Raw genomic sequence first — 10595 nt, 5'->3', positions numbered from 1 at the left:
CTCCTTACCTACTTGTTGCACTTAACTTATCATGTCTCCACCTCATTCTTGGAGAGCCAGCGGAAGCTCCAACGTTTTGGGTAACAGTTTATGAAGCCTGAAATTTATAGGAAAACTTGATTCGCTGAAAGTGCAACGTCGCGGTGATTTCATAAAAAAGCCTTTTTTCTAGGTATTTGTTTGCGAAGATTGTTTTTTAAAGCAGTAAAGTGACCTTTTTTACATATTCTTGGAAATAAATAAGATTTTTAACTAACATATTTTACTTTACAATAAAAAATTGCTATTTTTATTTAGGTCTTAATGAAAATACGACTACGAAAGCTTATTTTAATAAGGCAAAAATACTATCATATTTTAAATAATTATCCCAAAGGTCTTAATTAAAAGCAAAACAATTGTACTGCGTCATTTGGCGTAACGTAACCTAAGTTTAATTTGAGTTCAAAACTAAGCGTAAGCGTTGTCATTTTAAACAAAGGTGGGATTAGTTAAAAGTTTATTTGACGGTTTAACTAGAACCCGCCTTATAAAAGGGAACGTTTAGACATTTATATTTAACTGCCTGTTAAAATGTACGTTAAAACCGGTAAAAGCAATGTGTTTGTGAGATCAAATAGTTATTATCTCCAGTTATGGCTAGCTAAATTTTTATTTAAAAATTAATAAAATTTGATCTTCAAATTTAAGTAAATATTTTAGATTTTACAATTAAGGATATGGATCAAGGATGGAAGTATGGTTGTTCCTCTTTCACGCAAAATCCACTGAATGGATTTAGACGAAACTTGGTACAAAGATAGTTTATAACCAGGATTAACCCACGGGATGGTTTTTATTTTGATTTTATATTAATGTATTATCATTACCAAATTTGTAGTGGGCTTTCCCACGGTCAACAGCATAATGTTTTTTTCACTATCTGTTGACACGGCCACGGCATTTTTCGAAACGACATTAGTTAGAAATGATAGCTATAACAACGTAAAAGCAGTGTATAAAGTCACAGCAGTTTTTGAGACTTAATTGAAGTCTCATACAATTGAACATTCATATTTTCACTAAGTTTTATTTATTCAGGATTATTACAAGTTATATGGCCTAGATCCTTTAATGTTCTTTTCCATTCTTGACTAAATTTCTATGTTTACCTGAGGACAGCGTTGTGAGTTACATGATGACCACTAAAAGTCATTGTTATATTAGTTATTAGTTTCTATAATGTAATTGGTTGATGTTCCTTAAAAAAAGAAAAAGATGTATATATTTTGGTCAAGACAACCACATTGTTGCGTTACAGATAATTGTGAATCGCAGTAAAACAAACAATGATTACAATTCAGCAATGGCCGGGATCTAAAGGATTCAGCTTCCTCGTTTTAAAACCAGCTGATTCAAATATTTCTTCCCTTTTCTTTAACAAACAATGGCCGCCATATTTCGTACGTTTTCCCTTATAATCCCATACTAATGATATCTTTACAAATATAAAGACGATTAAATAGAACATATTTTTTGTGAGTCAGCAGGGGGTAAGCTGTTGTTCGTTTGCTTTGACAAGTGTTTATTAATAACAATTATTTTTGGATAGTATTTCAAATCTTAGAGGATTTTCTCATATTTACTTTTTTCGAGTATTTTGTGTACTGCAATTCAATTATTCTGTTAAAAAACTTTTAACTACTGATTGATTACTTACTTTTAAATTAATGTTAAAAATAAATAAAAAAACTACGAATAATTCTTTTTCCGAAAAAAAAAGAACCCCAGGAAGAAATAATATACAAAAAAACTACTATTAATTTTAGATTTTAGCCCCCGACGTTTCGACACCTTTGCAGACTGCCCGTGACCATGATACCGTCGGGGACTAAAATTTTAAATTAAACCGCTATAAAATCCGTAAAAGTAGTTTCATTTCAATGACTAACATTCGCGTAACCCTAGGAAACCACTATTTACAAAAAACTTTGAACATAAAAAAAAAACAAAAATATCCTCCATAGAACCAAAGCCTACACGTAAAACAAATACATTCCTATTTCAATAAAACAGTTATCCACGGATCAAGATTGTTTTGTTTCGTCTACAAACATTGATTTTGGCATTGTATCGCAAGCAACTTGATCCGATCTTGATACTTACATCTGTTATACAAACAGACGGACCTTACCTATTATTTAGTTTCAAGCTAATTGTATTGTAGAGTCTTCGTATTTGTGCAAAACTTTATATAAAAAGAAGGATTCTTATTTAAGAATTCTGGTAAGTGCTGTTTAGATAATTAATGATTTAATAATTGAATAGTCCAAAAAATAAATAACTTAAAATCGACTGCTATCTTGAATCTACCTAGGAACCGTGAAAGCCAGACAGTTGAAATTCTCACAGATGTATGTATTTCTGCTGTCTACATAACATAATATAAAGATTGAGTAGAGCAACGACTTTCGGCAAATTAATTTGAGGGTGGGTTTCCACAAATATATTTATCTTTATCCTGTTTACACGTAACACTCTATATCGCGAGTCAGACACGCACTTGACTAGTTTTATTAAAAACTGAAATCATCGCATCTCAAAACTAATAATAAATTACGCAGTTAAAAGAAAAACACTCAATAAATGACAGGTACTCTAAATTCTAAGTCTAACATAATATACTCAAGCAAGAAAATCAAGTACTTAAATACAGGCCGAAAATACTGCCATTCTCAAAGAGAGTAAAAAAAGACAGTAAAACCTCCTTGAAATCAAGATTTATCTTGCTCTAGCTGTGACCGCGAGTTCGTCCGCGTGGAAAAACGGTTTTTGCTTACAATTATTATAGGTTTTGTAGGAGCTTTATAAAAAAAAACTGTGCTATATTCGACGTATGTCTTTTGCTAAAACACTACAGGTATTTCCATCATTTTAAGAGGCGCCCGACGTGACGAAACTGTGTTGGCATGGGCATGAGCTGCGCGCGGTACTGAACTGATCTTGGACTTTGTAACATATATTTTTCTAACATAAAAGTAGGCTAAGTTACTCCTTATTACGTGAGCTACGTGCCAATAAAATATCCGTCAAAATCAGTCAGGTCATTTCAGAGATTAGCCGGAACAGGTAGACAAAAAAAATAAAGTAAATATTTCAGTGTATGTACTGCATGCCTGTAATAAAAATATCGTAATAATATTACAAATAGATATAAACAATTCAACTCAAATTTTATAAAAATATGTGTGTAGAAAAGATAAAAGCTAGGATATTTATTTACTCACAGGGAATCTAGGTTTAGCTAGACGCCGAATATTAGCATGAGGGTACGGCACTAAATTCTCAAGAATGATACATTGCTTACCTTTTGGTAAGGCAATTCTGGCTTGTTTACCCAGGTAGATAAAGTGATATTTGCCTAAAGTAAGGATTATTTTTCTCCCATCTACCTTGTAAGAGAGAAATATTCTTTACTAGCTGTTGCCCGCGACTTCGTCCCCGTGGGTAGAAGATATAAGTTATGATTTATACCTGCCCTATTTTTTCACATTTTCCTTTGTATCTTCGCTCCTATTAGTCGCAGCTTGATGGTTTATAGCCTAAAGCCTTCCTCGATGAATGGTCTATTCAACACAAAAATATTTTTTCAATTTGGACCAGTAGTTCCTGAGATTAGCGCGTTCAAACAAACAAACAAACTCTTCAGCTTTATATATTAGTATAGATATAGAAGTATAGATAAGCTTCTGAACTGCTGAATAGATTTACATAATCGGGGTATCGTTAGATATATGTAGTTTACCCAAGGACTGTAATACTAATTAAAGTTTAATCAATTTTCTGTTACTTAGTTTTTTTAACTGGTCATGTATTTGTTAGGCCACGGAGCCTACTAAGACATGCAATAGTTAGAACGTTAAGGTTGTTGCACTTGACTGCATCATCGTCATCATCATTATTCGTCCACTGCTGGACATAGGCGCCCCTACGCCGTCGAGATCAATCTTCTGACTGCATGGTCTTGTTTAATATGTCTAGAGTGGTATAGGTACCTAACCACGCTAAAACCACTGCGCGCGACTCGATGCGAGGTTCGATCCCCGCGTGTGACAGCGTCCTGAGTCTGGGTGTATTTTTGCATGTGACTTGATTATTTATGAAGCCTTCGCTACAAAATAAAATAATTACCTTAAAGCGGGAGTCACTTTTTTTTTAAACGATCTATGCCTCTTTTACAATACCCTACGATAGTTCTATTTCAAAATTTCATTAGCTACATATGAACAGTCAAAGATAATAGGCTTAGTGAGACCATTACCTGCACAAGTACTGCTCTGATTCCGAAACAACCGTTCCACAATTAATTTCCAAACGGCCGAATTTATTTCCAGTTGAATATTCGGCCTACATAGCACTGAGTCGCATCCCTAGACCGAATTGAATACTGCCATAAAAGGCTTTTCATTTCACCTGTAATAAACTTAGTTAAGCAATTAATATCATGTGTTATGGCAATATCAGCCTTCAAATTAATAACCCAGTGCTAGGCATAGGACTCTTTATAAATAAAGATTTAGATTAAATTATTAAATATATTCGGAGACCATGGCCCTATAAATAATAAAATATTCTTCAACTTTCACAAAACGCCATCTAGTCTTAAACTAAGCATAGCTTGTATTATGAGTAGGTACTAGACGAATGATAAACATACTTATATACTTCTAAATACATACATGTTATAGATAAATTATACCCAGACACTGAATAAGTGATCGTGCTTATCTTACAACCATTTGTCCTGGATAGGAATCGAATCCACGACCTCCGGTAGAACAGTCAGGGCCACTTACCACTAGACCAACATTGTCCCAAATGTGTCAAAAAATTTATTGACTCGTTTTACTGATGAATGAATATAATCATAGAACTTTGGTTCATACATTACGTTAAAGTATTCAAGTAGAAATAAATACTTACTTCGTGAGATATTTTTTCTGTTGCAGGCTGACAGCGGGCGGAGAATATCTTGGCAGGTTTTACATAAATATTGTGTATTTGGAAGAAAATATTTACGCTTGTTTCCTCAGGTGGGTTGAAAAACAAGGCTTCAGATCTAAACTAATATATAAGGAATTCCGTTTAACATTTTTATTGGAATAAGCTTATGTATTTGTTTAGATTCAATGTAGGAGACTAATTTAAACGTTTTCAAGTTATTTTTAACTAGCTGTTGCCCGCGACTTCGTCCGCGTGGTTAGAAAATATAAGTTATGATTTATACCTGCCCTATCTTTTCCACATTTTCCATTGTATCTTCGCTCCCATTAGTCGCAGCGTGATGGTATATAGCCTATAACCTTCCTCGATGAATGGTCTATTCAACACAAAAAATTTTCTGAGATTAGCGCGTTCAAGCAAACAAACAAACTCTTCCGCTTTATATATTAGTATAGATTAGGTTTTTTCGTAGAATCGACCTGAATATTCTAAGTTGAAATATTCAAGGTTACCAAAGACGTCGAAAAATCAAAATGTATTATAAGTAAATGCTTTAACGAAAAGTTACTCTCTTGCCAAGAATAAGCCCTCTAATTTAACATTTCGAATTTCATAATTTTCACCTTCTATTAAAAAATAACAAATTATTAACAAAATATTTCCTAGATCGTTCTTAAATTACGCTAAAATGTTAAACTATCAAATCTATGACAGCATCAATGTACCTCCATAAAAATTCCATCACAGCCTTTAAAAAACCATCACTCCTAAATTGTCCACCCAAGCTCTAACTCAAATCACCATACTGAAGTCAAACAGGGGTGACCAGCCTTTGTAAAAGTCAAATAAGTATATAAGTTGCAGCCGCGGTCCCCTATGTTGCTCTGATCTTATTTGAAACGGGCAGAGCATGGCTTTTGCACCCCTGGGTATTACTCGGATACTCGTACGTACAAATAGAATAAAGTTTGGTGTGTAGTTGGAGCTATGTTCGATAAAGGGCGGTTTTTTGGTGGTTATATTTTGAGTTTTGGGGCTATTACGTTCAGTATACTTAATACAACAAGGGAACCCTTGGTCATTGGTTTAAAATGTATTTATGTGATTGGCAGTCAATACAACCATTTTCAAAAAAGCTTCTTAAATTTTAATTATTCTTTTGCTATTTATTTAATCATTTATTTGCTGATTATTATATTGTTTTTTTTTTAATTATTCCTAATATATTTTTTCAAACCACAATTTTATATGAACTCATGGCATCTGGTAGATTTTGCTGATGGATTCATTCCATTCGCAGAATGCCTGAAAAAGATTAAGCTGGCTGATAATAGCATCATATAGCTACGCTTTCTCTATAGGCTGGTGTTTATCGACGCTCTCGCCCGCAGTTTCCTGTTTATTAGTCAAATAGGAACGCTTTAGAAGTGAGTTAATGTACGCTACGTGAATTGACGGTTTGAATTGAGAGATGTTTTGACAAAAATTCGAATAAATCGCACTAAATTTGTTACCACTTCACACTTAAACAGCTGAACCGATTTTGATGAAATCTGGTTTGGAGGTAATTCTTAGGTGGCTTTATTTACGTTAAGAGAGGTTATTTTTTGCAGCTATAACCGACATTAGGCTAGCGAATTAGCTAGTATCATAAATTTGACAGATAATTTTATTTACTGTGATTTCTTGTAATAATTAGGTCTTTGAGTGATCATCCTGCAGCCATTAAACGAATGAGAATCTAAGAGCTATGAATACGAGGCATATAAGGAAAAAAGAGCTTAATTTCTAGTATTTGTTGATAATAATATACTCGTAGTGGCAACAGAAATACAAAATCTATGTAAAAAATACTGCCTAGCTGTCACGGTTTACGTGGAAGCGAACGAAAACACGGACGTACGGATGCGGACTTTCATTATCAGGATTCTATTTTTATCGCTTTTGTTACGTTACCAAAAATCTACTCTAAAATTCGCTTGAATATTCTAGAATACCTAAACAAATTCAATACACAAACGATTGAATCACTGGCCTTGCATCTATATCCAGGCAATAGTCAACTACACATCGTAATTGGCTCGGATGAACTCAGTGAATCGCTTCCAGAATACCAGTGTCAAGTGGCCACACAATAACTGGAGCTGAAGGCCGAAAGCCGAATACTATTTCTCGAAGCATCTGAGATACAGGCTCTATTGTAGAGGTGAATGACGTGTCCGTCTTAGTCATAAGAACTTTACTGTAGCAAAAAAAAATTGAGGGCGTTTGTTTCTATGGGGTTTTGCTAGGCCATGCCGAATGTTTGAGTACTTAAATTGCAATCGAATGTAAAATTTACATAAATAGGCTATTGAAGATAATTTAGAAAATATACGTTTTTTCGCATCGACCAAATGAACCACCTAAGTCGATCCACAAATCTTGGCAAATTCGGTGTAGGTACATCCTATAATATACTAGGTACGTAGTGTACGTACATACTATTGAGAATCACTTCCTTTTTTGAAGTAGTTTAAAAGTAATGAAAAACACCCAGACTCATGACAAGCATTCGTGGATCAAACACATGCTAGTCCTATGTGGGGATCGAACCCGCGACACTTCGCGCGTGGTGGATTCACATTTACTACTCGGCTACTCGTTCAATTGTTTTTAATTTAAATATTATAGAATGTTTAACAATCGTAATAATGATTAAACATGCATGCTTCAGTTTAGCAGTCAAGGCTTCCTGAATACACACTGCTCCCTGCTAATATTACGAGCAACAATTTAAATTACGCTGTTACTACGCATTGCTATCAAATAATGTGCAGGCACTAGTATTAAAAATGCCTGTTATGAGCTTTCGGCATCCATTTTGGAATAGTTCGCGTTCCATTTTCCGTGGGTATTCGTTGAATCCCGATTAATTTGAAGTTAGTGTATGAGAGTGATGATTTTTTGACGAGCGAGCTGATCCGGGTATGTTTTAGTCGTTTTTAGTGCAATAACTCATGGGTAGGCACAAAAGTGCTATGGTATAAGGATTGAGGAACTTGTATGTTGCTTTACATTTTTGATTATCAAAGGCCTTGGCAGTAGAAAAAAACGACTCGGTAGGTCGTTGATAGACAATTTAATCATCTACGTGTTTTGTGACGTATCTACTAATTACGGCACGAGCTTATAACGTAATAATTGTACACAGAAGTGAAATCACTGGTTTGTTTAAATCTCTGTTATTTGACCGTTTTTAAGATTCAGGGACAAAATAAAAAATAAGCGTTCATCATCATTCATTAAACTGCTACTTCTTCTCCTTTTTCGTATTATTAGTGGGGATATTTTCTACCCATATAATAATTTGATATTGGCATCGTAATAAAAGAAACAATCCGTCTATTTATTTTCGCTACTGCCAACATTTCTAAACAAGAAACCATAACGAATACAAACAAAGGTGCCGCATAATAAGAGATTTGTCTTAAAACAAGTTTGCGAAACGTTTCTCAAAGACGGCGTTCAATAGAAACTCAGAAACTTGTCCATAGCAGTGTTCCAAGTTTCGTGATAAAAATTCTAAAACAAAGATAGTTAGTCCCTAGATGTGATCAATGTCTTCGGTCGTACCAACGGCTCAAAAGTTTAGTGTTGCTTTTGTGAAAGAGAAAGCAAAATAAAAATCTATTTTATCAAATTGAGCTCAGTGATTTTTATTTGAAGATATTAATGTCTTGTGATGTTAGAAGCATAGTGTATGCTTGTAATAAACCTCCTCTACCGTTCTTGGTTGCAGCAACCGCTTCAATTTTGCAATTTCTGTTATTCTTGGTATGCATGACTTATTGGTATTTTTATAGTAACTATCGTGAGACAGATTCATTATTAGTTTACTTACACGTATTTATCGGGATAGCCCGTCTAGTTTCGGACCTAAGCGGAGTCCATAACCATGAGCGGTCGCGGTTAAACCTAAAACTAAATGACAACTATTTCGCGTTGATTAAAAACAGAATCAACAAAATCTTTTCATCCAGTCCGAAGCGAAACGCGACTGAATTAAGAAGCTCCTCTTCTATGAAGTCCAATGAAAAGTTATGCTTAATCACATCTAGAAAACTAAGATCCGTGTCAAAAACAAATTCTTACCTTACTGGATTTGAAAATTGTAGCCAGGTGGTCAACACGACAGTCGCGCCTGATTGCTTCCAAAACACCAAGAACTCATTAGCATATATTAAAATTAATTGTTTCAACTAAAAGAGGATTAGATTTTCAGGATTAAGGTAAAGGGTTGGTAACGGGTGTCCAGGTAGAATTTGGTCTGTGGATTCATATAAAGTTTTTGATTTTTTGGCCTGAGTTTTATGACCAAATGGGAAAAACGAAGGTGTATCTCATAAACTATGATAGGTTAAGAGTTGATTTTAACACGTATGATGAATCACTGCAATATCCATAAATTCTCAAAATAAAGGTCGAGGTTAAGCAACGGTTGTTACATTCATAAATTTGCCACCCAACTAATTTATTCATCATTAGCCTATTTGCAAACAACCGTGTGTCGGGAGTCCGGCAAGCATTTTTAACTATTTTACTGTGGGTCTAACCAGATCATGGCCAAACCCCCCTTTCGGTCAAAGGGAACTAGTACTTGAAATTTAGTAACTCGAGATCATTATTATTTTTCAACAACTCGGACCAAATTTTGGTTTTAACATACCTAGTGAAAGAGGATGCTTAGCAAATTATCCTGCAATTACAATTTATACTGGTCTCCGCAGTGGTCACCGCATCTGTCCTTGTAATTGACAGATTTCATAATTAGATTCTTCTCATTAAATCAATCTGATTTTATTTAAGCTTGCAAACCTTATTCTATCATGCATATCCAATAAGTTTGCAAAAATAGTCATATTAACGTTTCGATAGAGTCTGAAATGGTACTAGGTACTTGAAATGAAAACTTTTTGATTTAGATTTAAGAAGTGAAAAGGGAATTCTATTTATTTTAATATTCTTTTGGCGTTTTTCTTTTACTTACTATTTTTAACGTAGAAAAAAAATCACATAGAATCGTGTTAGTGGTGAACTCTGTGTTTCTTTCACATAATTATGAGTTAAAAATACTCATTCATATCAATCTTTCTTGTAGAACAAAACTTATCATCTCAACCAAAAAATTGCAGACATTCAGACGAATCCAGAATTGAGGCCAATACGTAATGCCTGTAAAAAAACATTCAGTGGAACGGTGGTTCAAGCTAAAAAAGTGCAAAAGTTGAAACGATCACTAAAAGTCCGTTGGGCTTAGCACGGCGGCCATTTTTTATCGACACCAGGTATTTATTCACGGACCAGCCTTACCGAGTCTAACTGACAGATACTATTGGTCAAACGATTCGTTTTCTTTAAATGGCTTGTTCAATTTTTTAAATGCTATTTTCGAATTGGTTTGGCGTTTTGTGTTTTTTTTTTAATTTTAAAATGTCACTAAATGGTTGTGTAGACTGGACTAGTTATTACGTGTCTTGCAAAGCAATATTAATGCAATTATTGCGGATTAAATGCTAATTTTTAGGGAATCAGTTTCGTAATAATTTTGAAGATTAAAAGACTGATAAATG

This window comes from Trichoplusia ni, chromosome 1 (assembly GCF_003590095.1).
Source record: "Trichoplusia ni isolate ovarian cell line Hi5 chromosome 1, tn1, whole genome shotgun sequence".
NCBI lineage: Eukaryota > Metazoa > Arthropoda > Insecta > Lepidoptera > Noctuidae > Trichoplusia > Trichoplusia ni.
Note: the sequence above shows the minus strand (reverse complement) of the source record.